Source organism: Galeopterus variegatus, unplaced genomic scaffold (genome assembly GCF_000696425.1).
Source record: "Galeopterus variegatus unplaced genomic scaffold, G_variegatus-3.0.2 Scaffold17, whole genome shotgun sequence".
NCBI lineage: Eukaryota > Metazoa > Chordata > Mammalia > Dermoptera > Cynocephalidae > Galeopterus > Galeopterus variegatus.
The window spans coordinates 469,015-484,736 of record NW_007726128.1 but is presented as its reverse complement, the minus strand read 5'-3'; the positions used below and the strand labels follow the sequence as shown (position 1 = coordinate 484,736).

Below are 15,722 nucleotides of genomic sequence, written 5' to 3'. Positions count from 1 at the left end.
GACCCTGATTGTAGGACCCTTTTCAGACACTTTAAGTGAAATATTTACTTGATTATATTTTCATATTTCACATAGCTTTTGCCTAAAATGGGAATTGGGAAGTAGCTGTAGGGAAGTGGTGGGTATCATAGGCCTTGGGTAGGAAGCCAGAGCACAATATAAACGAGCAGATTAGTGCTAAGAATTTGAACACTAATTACAACTTCCAGGAGACCAGAGATTTTAGGACTTCATTGAGAAACCACCTTCTCTGGAAGTAGAAAACAGCTCATTAATTTTATCAGCAGCATCACCATCCATTTAATATGGCTTTTAAAGGAAATTATGTTGAGTGAAAGAGGCAAAGCACAGAGGGATAAATACTGCACATACTCACTCATAAATGGGAGCTAAGAGAGAAAGAAAGAAGGAAAGTCCACAGTGGTGAGTTCGACTTGCAGAGGGAGAGAACAGACCTTAGGATACAAAGTGGAGTGGGGCCGAAAAGGGGAGGGGGAGGAAGGTTGGGGATAACTGGGTGGGGGACACGGGTACAAACACAATTTGTGGTAAGGTGCATGCTGCCAGTATGAATCTGGCCTTCGCATCTTGGGCACTATGGGTGACAATCAGCTTTGTATCTCATGAATATTCACAACCAATAAAAAAAATAATTAGACCAAATTAATTTTGTAAATGAGGATAACCTTGCTTTGATTATATTTTATTAAAAATGAGAATAAACTTAGAAATAATTTGTATGTTTTAATAAAAAACACACTCCTTTTGTTTTATCAGAAAAACCCCCCAACAACTTCATGCAATTTTTTTTTTTTCTATCTGACGGGTGGCACCAATATTCCTTTTTTGTTTCTCTGAAAAAAAATAAATAAATAAAATAAAGGGCACAATGAGATCTTAATAGTAAGAACTTTATTTTCCTTACTGAGAAGCTGAAAGTGAAACATGATATACATTGTTTTCTGCTTTTCTTTGCACAAAAAGTTGTCTGCATTGCATTTTGCCTTCCAATCTGCTAAAATAATCTGTTAATAAACAGGAAGACCCAGATTCCAGATGCAGATAAGAAAACTATGGACATTCCTACTTTCTCCAAACAGCCACTATTAGATCAAAGGGCAATCTTATGACACGTAGAGCGCAAGCCTTCGGGGGTAGCCACAGACCAGCCGGACGGAAAACGTGATGCAGCGTTTGGGAGCGGGGACAGACAGGAACGACATTCCCGCAGTCATATGAAGCAAATTCTTAATAGAACCTCAACAGTCACCTAGGGGGACTGGGAGTGCCAGCTAGGGAAGACACGGGTTCTGTGACGATCACAGATAATTAGTTGTCTGTCGATGCGCACGTAAGAAAAAAAGCTCTTCCTAGGGCGCCAACGGAGAAAAGCCACCGTCGCGCTTGCCCCGGGGAGCTCCGCGGTGGCCGGTTTGCACCGAGAGCCGGACACCGCCAGAGGAGCTGCGCTCTGCGCCGGGGCGGGGCGGGACCCGGCGGCCTCCCTCCGCCCCCCAGTCGTTGCCTCCACTTGGCTCCGCCCCAACCCTTGGTCGGTCCAGGCAGCAGCGAGCTAGAGCCCGCGTCGCAGCTCCCGGCCGCAGAGAGAGGCTGGGCGACCCGGAGCGCGAGGGGACCTGGCCCAGGCACGGCAGGCAGCTCTGCGCGCGGCTGGTAAGTACCAGGTGGACCGGGAGCGGGAGTGGATGTGTCTGATGTGAGGATGGAAGGAAAGGACTCGGGGATCTGGGGGAGACCGAGCGGGTGAAAATGGGGCAAGTGCAACTTTCCCGTTTTCCGCCCTGTCTGCGCAGGCATCGGGGGAATTCAACGCAGATGCCGCGTTTGCTGGGGCCACCACATCGTGTTTGGAACGCTCAAATCAGGGCACTTTTAGAGTGAAAAGGGGCGTTCGGGTCAACAGGTGTAACCCGGGAGGTCTGGTCCCCTGCTTTTTGCCCACTCTGCACTGAAGGTGTCATTGGTGACCTCTTGTCATAAGTTGCTGAGCCCTTCGCCTCTCGCGCCAGCGATGCCATATCGTTTTCCTTGGGCGGCGCTTTCCAAGGAACCGCGGGGTCAGCGGAGACCCGAGCTCTAACCCTCTCTGCCAGCGTCGAGCTGTGTGGCTTTAGCCAAGTCACAACACTTCACCCGACTCTCTTCATTCCTGGAAAATTATGGGGGTGGGTAGACTAGATGACTCCAAGGGTTCCCTGTAGCTATTGGGTTTTCCTGTTCCCAGGACCTGGGCGGGCTGTGGGGAAGGGACCCGAGTGCAAGGTGGTCGTAGGGGCTGAGGGCCTGGGTCCCGGCTGCTGCTGCTGCTACAATCCCTTGAAGCTCTTGAAGGTTCCTTCCCAGGGGAGAAGACCCTGCCCAGATTGCCAAGACCCTTCCAGTGGTCAATGACATCTTTTTACTGATATCTTCCTAGAGCTCCCCCGGGAGTGCAGCCAGCCGCACTCGGGTCCTTTAGAAAAGCTCTTGGCTGGATCGAGGCACGTGGGAAACACTCAAACAAACACACACCCCGCAGGTGCTGCTGGTGGTAGCTGGAGTCTGGGAAGGACTAGAAGGTGAAGATGCGAGGCCAACGACCACTTAAACGTTCAGCTAGAAAACAAACAAACAAACATTTATCGATGTGCTGTATACCGGAGTATTGGGTTAGAATTACTCCGACTATGGCATTTCTTTTTGTATACATATAGATTGAAAATCCATCTGTCCTCTTTATCTCTTCACAAGATGCCTTCCTTTCTACTGACATTGTCACGCATAAAAAACAAAAATCCTCCTGGGATTTAATATTCAGAAAGCTCAGAATTTGGATAATTAAAATGAGAACTGATGACCTTATAGCTCACATGAGGCACCGTGACGCGGTAGGTTCTGGATCAAGGTTAGTTAGACTCGCATTTTAAAAACATTCTTTGTTTCCTGTTAGTGTGTTGGGTACTAGTCAATGCCCCCTCTACTGACACCATCTCAAGAGAGTTCATTTTCTAAAAAGGTGTTTTGGAAGTTCAGATGATTCGATTTTGAAGCAACGTATACTTCTGAAAAGAAATTTTCTGTAAAAAGGTTTTAGTAAATTACTTTTTAATGTTATCTTTACCACAACTTTCTTCAAAAAAATATCAAAGGTTAGTGGATTACCTTATGCAAAGTATTTTTTGTGTGAAATTTTATTTTTGTTTAAGAATTTTTTCTTTTTCTTTAGTCAGTTTTAAACATATGTTTAAATCAATGATGGATCAATTTAATTTTTTCACAGTTCTTACAATTACTTAAATTCCTGTGAAGTTTGCAGTATGTAATTTTTTTTACAGCTTTATTGAGATATAATTTACATATCATAAAATTTACCCTTTTCAAGAGTGAATTATTTTTGGAAATGTATCCCTTTCAATGATATTTAGAAATTTTACCAGTTATTGAACCATTACCATCATCTTGTTTGAGAACATTTCATCACCTCCTAAGATTCCTCATGCCCATTTATAGTTAGTCTCTGTTCCCACCTCCAGCTCCAGGAAACCATCAATCTACTTTCAGTATCTAGAGACTTGCCTTTTCTGAATATTTCATGTAAGTGGAATGATATACTACATGGTCTTTTGTCTATGGCTTCTTTCACTTAGCACAATGTTTTTGAGGTTCATCCACGTTATAGCGTATATCCGTATTTCATTCCTTTTTATTGCTGAATAGTTTTCCATTGTATGAATGTATCACATTTTGTGCATTCACTAGTTGATGGACATTTCGGCTGTTTTCAATTTGGGGCTATTATAAATCATGCTGCTAACAACATTCACATGCAAGTCTTTGTGAGTACATATGTTTTCATTTCTTTTGGGTAGATACTGAACAGTGGAATTGCTGGGTTGTATGATGAATTTGTGTCTAACTTTTAAAGAAAATTATACAATGATTTTTTTTTTCAGAAGTCCCATATGAGTTTACAAAATGTAGTAAACTCTGGAGAAATAAATGTTTCTTACTGCATCATACATGATTTTATTGGTGTGTAGAGAGAAGGTTGAGAGAAGAAGCACTTTGCTTCCTTCCAAATTTAGAACTCAAGTACAGTGAATAATTTTGAAAAAATGTTGCAATATTTCTCGGAAATAATGTATGTCTTGCTTAATGTTTTTTTAATGCTAAATGAGAGTGAATCAGGCTTAATTAAGACTAAATTTCCATCAATGTCCATTGAAAATGAGAAAGAAAGCAGTTTGAAAATTGTATTTTGCAATCTTGATGAGACTCAACCCTGAATGGTTTGACAGTAAATTCAGTGGTTTTCCATTCCTTGAATGCAAAATTTTAATTGAATTAGAAAACAAAACGAAACATTCCTATCTGAATATCAAAAACAAAGTATAAGTTGTATTATAAAATAGCTTTCTTAGCCACGAGGCCATATATATAATTCTTTTAAATAATAGCTAAACGTATCTTTTTTGGTAAGATCTAAGGCCCAAGGTTAAGTGATTTACATATACAGAAATCACATATTAGGGATAAATCCAGGGCTCCAGCATTCCTGTTTTAAAACTCCCATTAGTATGTGCTCTTCTAAATCCTGTTGGTCTTAGACATTTTCATATGTCATTATCAATAGTGACATTACATAAAAATAACTCTAAACACTTGAAATATATCCCTATAAAACCAAAAATGGTCATTATTTTTACTTTTTATTAGAAGTACAACTGATTCTGAGAAATCAAAGAGACATTCTACTTTTCACGCATGTGAGATATTCTTTTGTTTTGGTTCTCAATGGCAAATAGCTGCCAGGTCTGATGCACACCACAAATTTTACAGAGCAGAGTGGATTTGTGTCTTCCAGTCACATCTAGTCTTAAAAATGTGAGTGTCCAAGAGTTGGGTGCTTGGCTGGAGAAGAGAGTTCAGAGATGTCTAGATAAGAATGAAACAATGCAGATGTGCATATATTCCTGAGCAGTATCTCAGACTGGAAAGAGGGCCGAGGGAATGGAGACGCTTTAAGACCACATATAGTCTGAAGCCAAGACAGATTACTAATTTGAGGGAGCAACAACAAAAATATCAACAGACAATATAAATGGATCTAGGTGCCTTTCTGTACCTCCTAGACTCTCCTTTCCCCCACTAAACTCTATCGTTTGGGTTTCCTTCTAAACCCTATGGTCTGCTATGCTGATGAGAGAGAATTCCCATCCCCATGGGGCTGTGGGAATAAGCACAGTTAACTGTAGGTTTTCATTTTTTGAGTGAAGTAAGGGGGAAACTGAGGTCCAGTTTGGTAGCTTCAGGAATACAGGAAAGAATTAAGTAGTTTTCTCAAGCATGCTTATATTTTAATGATCACAAAATAATTTACTTGTCTACTAATTTTTATGGGTTGGGCTAATATGTTCAGAAGAAGAAAATATCATTCTTAAAATCAGAGTGTGTGTGTGTGTGTGTGTGTGTGTGTGTGTGTGTGTGTGTGTAAACAAGGATGACTTATACAAACTCATGCAATGACATTAGTTTATTATATTTGTTGGACTTGCAACGGAGAGAACATACCTAGGGAACAAACTGGGGGGGGGGGGGGGAAGGAGGTAGATTGGGGATAATTCTGGTGGGGAACACGGGGTACAATGGCAATTTGTAGTAATGGGCATGCTGCCAGTATGGATCTGGCCTTCACATCTTGGGCACAAGGGGGGACAGTCAGCTTTGTGTCTCATGAATCTTCATAACTAATTAAAAAAATAGATTTTTAAAAAATGAGAATAAATATTCCCATCATGGAAACTCCAGAGCCAGGTGTAATATTAAAACTGAAAATGATGAAATAAGCCCTTCTTGTCTCCCTTTCCCAAAAAGGCCTCAAAATCTAATAAAAAGCCAATTATAGGTATGATGCATTTGGTCACACTCTGTAGGTTTGTAAGGAATCTATCAAGCCAAAAGAAGAAGTTACAAAGGCCAGGGCTTCCACAGAAACCACTCTGCCTCTTGGTTCCTCCATCCCTGAAGAAGGATGTCTGTTAAAATTCTGTACCTTGCAATAAGGAAGCAGAACTTTCACAGCAGTGAAAAGTTAGAAAAAACAAAAAAATAAAATACAGCTTTATCTATGTCTTAGTAACATGCCGTGAAGCTATATGTACATATCTGTACATACACTGTTGCAGCGCTGAGGAGGTTGGATTTGAGGAGTGTTGTATGGACTGTTGTAGTAGCTCAAGCAAGAGATGCTAAAGAGTGAGTAAGGGCAGCAGAATTAGGGTTGAAGAAGATCAGTGTGTCTTTATAGGTGAACTGAGTTTCTTGAAGGCAGCATATTGTTGGTTCTTATTTTATAATTCATTGAGTCTCTCTTTGTTTTTTAATTGGAGCATTTAGTCCATTTGCATTTAGAGTTATTATTGACATAAGGGACTTGTTACTACCATTTTGTTACTTTTTTCCTGGTTGTTCTGTTGATCTCTTTTTTTTCTGTTTTTTTTTTTTTTTAATTTATTTATTTTTTTTTTTTTTTTTTTGTCTTTTGTCTTTTTCCGTGTCCGGCAACGGATCGCAACCCTCAGTGTTGCCCCCGGACCGGACCGGGGACCGACAACGGGATCGCAACCCTCGGTGTTGCTCCCGCGCCTCGCTCAGCCAGTGAGCGGGAACCGGTCTGTATGTGGGATCTGAACCCTCGGGCGGAAGCGCCGCCGTGCTTCCCAAGCGGTGCACTATCGAGTGCGCCACCGGGCCGGCCCAAAGAAGAGTATTCTGATCCTAGAACTATTAGAATCTGAAATGATTCTGCCTGATGACTGTTAGGATATGAATTAGGAAGAAGTGGGAATGAAGAGTGCTTCTCAGATTCTAGGCCTGAGGTTTCCAGCTGGCACTATTTACAAGCATGGGATATAAGAATGAGGGAAGATTTGATGGTGTACTGGGCTGGATAGTGTCTCCCCAAAATTCGTGTTCTTCCCAGAACCTCAGAATGTGACCTTATTTGGAAATAGGTGTAATTAGTTAGGATGAGGTCATACTGGTGTAAGGTGGGCTCTTAGTGGAATATGACTGGTTTCCTTAAAAGAAGAGAAAAGACAGAAAGACAGAGACACATAGAGGGAAGACAAACATGTGACAATTGAGGCAGAGATTGGACTTTTGCAACTGCAAGACAAGGTATGCCAAGATTTACTGGCAATCACCAAAAGCTAAGAGAAAGGCATGGAACAGATTTCCCCCTCTGAGTCCACACAAAAAAACTAACCCTGTCAACACCTTGATTGGATTGCTGACTTCCTGGACTGTATGAGAAAAAATTCCTGTTGTTTTAAGCCACTCATTTTATGGTAATTTGTTATAGCATCCCTAGGTATCAAGAAAAATAATGAGTAAAAGATGAATCAGAAGTGAAGATATTCAAGAGAATGTTGTATAACAAGCTCAGGAGATGGAGACTTAGTTGACATTGACATGTAGGAGGTAAATGTAATGATGAGACCTTCTATAGGAAGCACTTAGAATGAGAAGGGAAATAAAAAATGGAAGCCTGGAAAATGAGTTTCCTGGAGAAGCTAAGAGGAGACACTGGAAAGGGCATTGTCATAGCAGCAAGGGTGTATAGAGCTTCAAAATGTATGGCATAGTCAGTAGGTCGTAGTCATTATAAAGCATAGTAGAAGAAGGGCTGCAAGGACTTGTGATCTGACAAGAAGAAAGTAAAAGTAGTGGCTTTGTGACTGGGAGGTGGAAGTAAAGAAACAGGATCACCCAGTGGTGGGTACTGATCCCAGGATTATAGGTGAAAGACAGAGGAGAGAGTAGGATGTGTGGAAGAGTCAGGATGTTGAGTCAAATTAATTTTTATGTAATGTTTAAAGGAGATCCTTCATTCTCTCTTTAGATACCATAAAAAGGTAATTAGCGTGGGAGAGGCTGAAGGTACACAAAAGGTAGTTCATGGAGCTGCTTTCCAAAGGAGGGGATTGGATTATGGGCAAAAGTGGAGTATGTTTTTCAGTCTGTAAAAAAAGCTTGAAATTTTTTTAGGTGAGAGTAATTATTTTTTCTTTCCATAGAAATTACTGTATATGTTAAGAAAAAGTAAACTATTATTTACTGAACAACATGCCAGACTTCACACTAGGTATTTTCATGTATTTCATTTATTCTCCAACTTGTGGAGTTGGTGTTATGGCTCTGTTTTCTAAATGAGTAAGCAAAGGAGTTTCTATCCAGAGTCATTTCACAGAGAGTGGCAGAACTGAGATTAGAAGCCAGGTTTAACCGGTGCCTACATCCACATCCTTTCTACCATTCTAACTCTAATTGAATAAAATGCCCGGATCATTCACTCATATTGGACATTCTTTTTTTAAAAAAAACAAAAATTGAAAGAATGCCTTTATTCAGTCAGTTCCAGTATAATCCCATAGTTAGCAGATCAATCACTGACCACAAAATGTTCCATTCCAATTGCTAGTAAATCAGTTTGTTATCTCAGTAAAAGAAAGTATTTGAGTGAAGATATTTCTTTGTACTTGAATACGAAAATACACAAAAACCTAAACACACCTAATGGTATGAAATGTTAACCTCCTCTTGCTTTACATTAAAATTTAATAAAATAAAATAATTAAATGTCACCAAAATAAAAAGTAAAGACTTTACACTTTTAAACTCCATTTCAAATATAAAAAGGTCTTGCCTTAATTTCTTTTACATAGTTTTTTTTATTTTAAAACTATTTTATTGAGGTATGTTTGACATACAAAAAGCCGTACATATTTAATGCGAACAATTTGACAAGTTTGATGATAAACATAACATCCATGAAATCATCACCACAATTTATGCCACAAAACTACCATCACCTCTGTTCCTCCTTTTTGGACATTCTTAACAGTCACTGCTGAGCACAGTGCACACTTAGCTCTTGTCCTAATATTATCTGCAAAAAAATAGGCAATGAGATAACTTGGACAGTGCATCTATGGTATCATGATATGGTCAAAGTCCTGCACCACTGAAGGTTTTCCACTTATTTGTACCATATGGATTTGACAATATGGAAATGAGACCAACCTGCAGCAGTGGGGAGCAGTTTTTATTCATTTGCTTCAGGGAGGGGTGGGAGAAAGTTTTCAGGGGAAGTGAGGAATACTTTCCTGACAGAGTAGATCTGGGCCAGCTCCCTGAGATGTTTGTGGACTTTTGCCAAAGAATATCAAGCTTTAAGTAAACCCAGCATGGTTTGTTCCTACTCTGAGAAGTCCATGTTTTGGGTTCTAGATTTGAATGCTTTGAAAGGACAAATAAATCTTTCAGTTCTAACTGAAAAAGTGGAGGAAACAAAGTATTTTTTACTCATAGATTGTTATTTTTACCAACTCTTTTAAAAATTGTTTTAATTTTTGCCAAGTTGTTGAAAAGTTTTTATATTATGTCAATAATTATTATTGGTCTTAATTGTCAATTGATTCATTTCTTTTCTTTTCTTTTTTTTTTTTTTTCATTTTTTGTCTTTTTTTACTGACCGGCAACGGGATCGCAACCCTCGGTGTTGTGCCTGCACCGTGCTCAACCAGTGAGTGGGAACCGGTCTCCACATGGGATCCGAACCCTCAGCGGGAGCGCCGCCACATTCCCAAGCAGTGCACTCTCCAGTGCGCCACCGGGCCGGCCCTGATTCATTTCTTTTTTGTGGGTTTTATCTAAATGTGACCCCTCCAAAATATGGATTAAGTCTTAATGAAAACTAGTTTAGGTCATATCTAATGCTATCTCAAATTATTTTACATAAGGATTGTTAAAGATTTATTTTTGAACTTATTTCTAATATTATTTTATTATATTTTATTATAAAACTATAACATTATTAAGTACATTAAAATATTTTATTTCAATTTTAATATTTAATATAATTGTTTTAATATTCAGTATCTTTCAGTCTTTGTACATTTGTAAGGATATATTTTTACATTAATGTAATGGTGTACAGTTTATGTTCTACTTTTTTTCCTCTTAAAATTACTATCACTAGAATAAAAATGAGTAGGAACAGCAAATTTCAAAACAGGGACATTTTTCTTTATTATGTAAAGTGTCCTATGAAATAGTTTTTGGATCTTAGATAAAATTTCAGATCTTAAGGGTATGAAACAGAGCATTTTCCAGTTTGCTGAAAGGCTACATTCTAATTTCACTGCAAGCTGTGGTAATCATTGGTTTAACACAGAAATGGGAAAATAAAATAAAGCAAAAACATACCTAAACCATTAAAATACATTGCTTTAACTAGTAGTGTTTAAAGGTAGAATTCAGTTTTTCCAAGGACAATTTGTTCTTGCTGTTGTAAATTCTTCACCAAGAATCACATATGTGAAAATATAGTCCAGAGATTTTTTTCTTTCAAACTTTCATACATTGTATACACTTATCTGATTAATTCCTTTAAATGAATTTCTAAACATAAAATTGCTGTGACATAGGATATTCATTTTTTAAAGGTTTTTAAAATGTATTTTGCAAAATTTCTTTTTACAAAGCCTGTGCAATGTATACTCAAAATGACATTTTTAGTAACATACCCATACAGTTTCAAAAACTAAAGTTTAGAAATTAGTGGGAAAATATAGATCATATTTGTATTTCTTTGATGGGTAGTGAGGCTGAATATTTTTAGTTAGCTTATTTGTTTATTGGATACTTTGAATTTATTTTTATTAACGCTTTTTTATATTCTTTGCCTATGTTTAATTTTTTTTTGCTCGTAAGAGTTTTTTATTCATAAAGATGTTAACTCTTTGTATGTCTGTGTATGTCTATGTGGTAATTTTTAAATCTTTTTTTTTTTTTGCCATTAACTATTTAGAGTGCATTGCTTTGTAAAATACTTAATTTTTATGGATATCAAAGCTATCAGTTCATTCTCACAGTTTCTGACTTTGCTAGTTTCTGATTTTGAGAAGATCTTTCCCACTTGTGAAGAAAGTCACCTACATTTGCTTGTAGTACTTTTGACATCTTTTGTTTCTATTTAAATTTATAATCTTTTGGATGTTATTTTAGTAAGGAGTGAAGTAGGGGTCTCACTTTATCATTATTATTATTGTTATTATTATTATTTTAATGTCTAGTCTTGTCTCAAATCTATTTGTTATGTAACTGATTCCTCTCCCATTGATTAGAAATAGCATTCTGTGCCCCCTCACCCCTGCACTTACCTTGCAGTTCACCATTCTTGTAGCTGTCCAGACCATTGTAAAGTGACACAGACTTGCCACCCACATGCTTTCATGCTGCGATTCTTGCACATGACTGCAGGCTCTGTGACTGCCTCCCTAAGCTACTTCCATACACATCTGTCACTCACCACATGAGCCCTAAAAAAAGAGGAATTTCCATGTCCCATATCAGAGCTGCCAGCTTTTCTAAATTCCCACATTACCAGTTTTGGAACATATAATTTTGTTAGCCCTGGAACACAGCTAATTTTCTAGTACTTCAATTCTCTGTTTTTATCATTCATTTGCTTGTTTTTACCTTTATGTTTTAAAATTTGATTATGCTTTTTGCTGCCTTTCTCCTGACCCAACCTCTCCTTTTTATTCTTCCTTTAAAATCATTTCGTCAGGCCCTCTGGAACACTTGTTCAATCACAATAAAGTCCCCTAAGTTAATAACTTCCACCTCTTCCCCTAGCCCTGAAACTTTACTCATTTCTGGGATCCCACTTCCCTTTGAGCCAGTAGAAATATTGGAAACTATCTTTTATTCCATAGATGATGAATCTCAGGGTAGGGGGGAATGCCACCTCTAGACCATTATTTTTTCACCCTCTTATACTCACCACTGCTCCTTTGGGCCATCGGGCTGTACTATCCTCTACAATTGCTCTTCCTATCATCTACCCATCACCTGAACAAAGCCATCCTTCACAGAATGCTCCAGCAATTTGTATATAATCATCTTCTCCAACCCTACCCCTGTCCTAAATCTGGGTGACTTCATATGTACACCCAACACCATGACCTCTCAGTTCCTTGACCTCCACAACTCCAGGGACATTTTCTTTTACTACTTCTCAACCAACCATTTCTGTAGCCACACCCTGGACTTGTTATCACATGAAATTTTTCCTTTCTTGTAATTTCAATTTTTGAAATCCTCTGACATAGCATCCTATATTCTTTTTTTACACTAATCCAAGGATTTACACCTATGCTTGTCCTTAGACTTCATTGGGATGACTAATGCTTTGACTCATCCATGCTCACTCTCCATGTTCTTCGTGCGTGGAGTAAGCTGTTTCTCAGTGGATTCCATGCTTCCATCAGCACAGTCAATGGGGAAATTTAGAATTCTGTGTGCTTCCGGCTAGTCCCTTACCTCTCTCTCACCTACAACCACAGCAACCTCAGAGCTTCATCACCGCCTGCCTTGAGTCCTCCATGACCTAATGACTCCTCTTCTTATTTAGCAAATCACTGCAAGAATCCCTGTACTTCCGAGTAGCGTGTCTAACTCCTGGTTTTCCAGAGACTGAGGGGTTTGCCAGGATGCTATGAAGCGTTATGTATTGACTTAGAGATTGCACACTTTTAAAATTTTGGAATTTTTTATTTTCATTTTACAAGTCACCTGTCTTCACTTCACTTTCAAGCTGTAAGTTATTATTTTGTCTAAAGTATGAGGTAGCTCTTACTGCTCCCTCTCTTTCTTTATGATCCTTTTAACTTATTGTGTGTTGAGAAACTCAGATAACTAAGTACACTAGTTAGGAATATTACAGTTATCCATGATAGAAAATGCACGTCAAATTGGTGTAAGGAGACAGGAGGAATTTGTCAGATTTATGTAACTGAAACATGCTACCTTCAGTCACAGCTTGATCCGGAGCTCGAATTATTTTATAAGGACCTGGTTTCCTTCTACCTCTTGGTTCTACTTTCCTTCAACTTAGCTTCATTCTCACGCTCTGCTTAATGACAAAATAGCTATCAGTATTTCCAGGACTAACTTCCCAGGTATAAATTCAAAGAAAAAAAAAGTGTCTCTACTCAATAGCTTTGTCACCAGCCCTAGGATGGACTGACTTACATCATAAGCACATACTTGAAGCAATTGCTATGGTTGAGAAAATGTAATAAACCTACTGGGGCAGGTTTGAGTCACACGCCACTTCTGAACCAATCACTGTGACTAGTTGTGTTTGGAGCTTCTGATTTGTCAGGTCTGGATCTTAACTTCATTCTTGGAAACAACTGAATCATACAGAGTGAGAGGAGAAGGGTAACAGCTCCTCAAAGGGGAATGGATGTTGGGTAAGTAAAATATTTACTACCATCCTCCAAACTGGTGACAAATGAGTTAAAAAGAAAAAAGAGGCATAAACAGGCTCTGATTCAACCTGTAAGACTGTCTGAGCATTATTAGTTTATAGGGTTTTATGAAATTTATATCGACTGAACAGCAGTATTTTTCATACCCTGATTCTTTGTAGTTGAAGTTGCAAAATAAGTAAGCTTTGTATAAATATATTTTGTCCAATATAATCCTCTTTACTCATCATTAATGGATTTTATTTTAAATTTCCTCTGTTTGCATGGTATTTTGAAGAGAATAAATAAGAAAGGAGAGAATTCTTCCTCCCTACATAATTATTTTTGCAGCTAATATTTGAGAAAACATATTGACACATCATTTGGGAGATAATACTGGGGGAAAAAAAACACTAAACTAGAAATTAAAAAGCTTTGTTGTGCAGCCAACTCAGCTTTTTATTAGTCATGTGACCATGGAGAAGTCTTAATTTCTTGAGATTTCAGATTTTTGTAAACATGATTACACCAATATGAATAGTATGATTTCATTTCTTCAACATAAAATCAGTACATTGAAAACAGTACCTTTATTATTCTGACTTGAAGATTTGAACAAGACATAAAGAATATTTTAAAGCCTGTCCGTGTTGCTGTAAAAAAAAAAAAAAAAAAGAGGGAACAAAAGCACACGCTTTGGAGTTAGATCTGGATTTAAATCTCAGCTCTACTCCTTACTAGCTGTGTTATTCTGGGGAAGTCATTTGTCCTTCTGCAGTCTTAGTTTCTCTCTTTGTAGCATAGAGATGATGCTATTAATGTGCAGTTTTACTGTCATGATTAATGACTGTCAGGTGCCCAGCACGTTTCCTGGCATACAGTGCACCTCCATCACTTGTGACCATCCCTTTTGTTTAAAGAACTATCTTACATATAGAGGACTTTAGATTGATTCTTTAAGGTACCTGCAGAAAGATTTAGAACTAATATTAGAGAAAGATTTTTTACCCAATGAAAAAGATTTATAAAGGTTAAGCTGCAATAAAAAAGTAATGGTATGTCTAAGTAAGTAGCACTTTCTGGGTTTAAATATAGTGGTGGTGAGTGGCAGCTCCTCTTTAACATAATTGAGGAGGGATTTTCAAAAAAAGGGGCTTCTTACTCTTCCACCAAAGAATTCCCAGACTCTAGAGGTATAACTCAAAATGCCCCATAGAAAATACAATGTTTCATTGAAATTTTATACTCATCTTACAAATTTATATAAATTTTGCATTCTACTTTACAATATTTTGTTTTAATATGTAAATAATACTTTAATATATTAACTATCAAGAAAAATTGCCAAGATATGGAAAATTTGTTATGTGGTTGTACTTTTCAGCATACAGTCAAGTATTCCCTAGACACCTAGTTGAAGAAGCATGCTAGCAATATATGGAACCCACAAGCTTGTAAGAATTCTCTTTTGGTTTCTCAACACATGTAGGATTTCTATTGATTAGAATTTGTGTTGCTTGGTTTAACTTAGTCATATTATTGTTAATATTAAAATATTGGGAGTAGGGTGTCATAAGCATATGTGTGAAATTAACAAGTTCTAGAAAAAGCATGAAAATGGAGGCATATATATGTGTATATATCTAGGTGAGGTAAGGGGTTGAACAGCTTTGTGATATTAAACTTGGCTGCTGCATTCGTGAGCTTTTTGTACATTGGTTGCTGATGTTCCTATTTAATTTTTCAATTAGTATTTTGAGATGGCAGATGTTGAGTAAATGTTGTTTTGTGAATTATTATTTAGGAGGTTTCAAAATTAGGATAACTTTTTCTTGCTTTTTATTTAGCTTTAATTATTTTGTTTTATATTATTTACCTTACTTTAGTTGCACCAAGTTATTCCTGCATAAATTGCTTTTAGAGTTGCTGATTTGAATGAGAAATTATCCTCCCTGAGACCAGATCCAGACCAGCATTTGGTGATTTGGTTACCTGACCATATAGCCCCCCTTGAGTTTCATGTTATAATGACCGTAATAAAAGGGACATAGGCAATCTGATTATTTTAGACATATTACTAGATGGGTGAGATCACTTCAGGGGTTTCTTCTTATCTACCCTACAATGAATCATCATAGTTGAGGGAGAAGAAGACCAACTTAGAAGTCAGTGGGTTGACTTTTTTTTTAGTTTTTGGTAAATTACTTTATTACTTTATTGATGTTATAGGTTAATAGCCTCTCGGGAGATTAAAGAGATAAAAATGGAAAGATGCCCAGTGTTAATGTATTTTACAATTTTGTGTAGGTGTACTGTCCTGTAATCACTAGTGAATTATAACATAAACACCTCCTTAATGCTAAAGTATATGCCAGATACTGAGGAGGCCAGGCTGAACAG

The 15,722-nt window shown here is 37.8% G+C and overlaps 1 protein-coding gene across 1 annotated transcript in view; it reads left to right on the top strand.

The window, feature by feature from the left end:
- Positions 1-1,564: 1,564 nt before the first annotated feature.
- The window catches only part of PKIB (protein kinase (cAMP-dependent, catalytic) inhibitor beta), a 110,641-nt gene continuing 96,483 nt past the window's right edge, over positions 1,565-15,722 (top strand). Inside the window, exon 1 of the mRNA XM_008566894.1 lies at positions 1,565-1,674. The gene's annotated coding sequence lies outside the window, so the exon portion shown is untranslated. The remainder of the gene's footprint in view (positions 1,675-15,722) is intronic.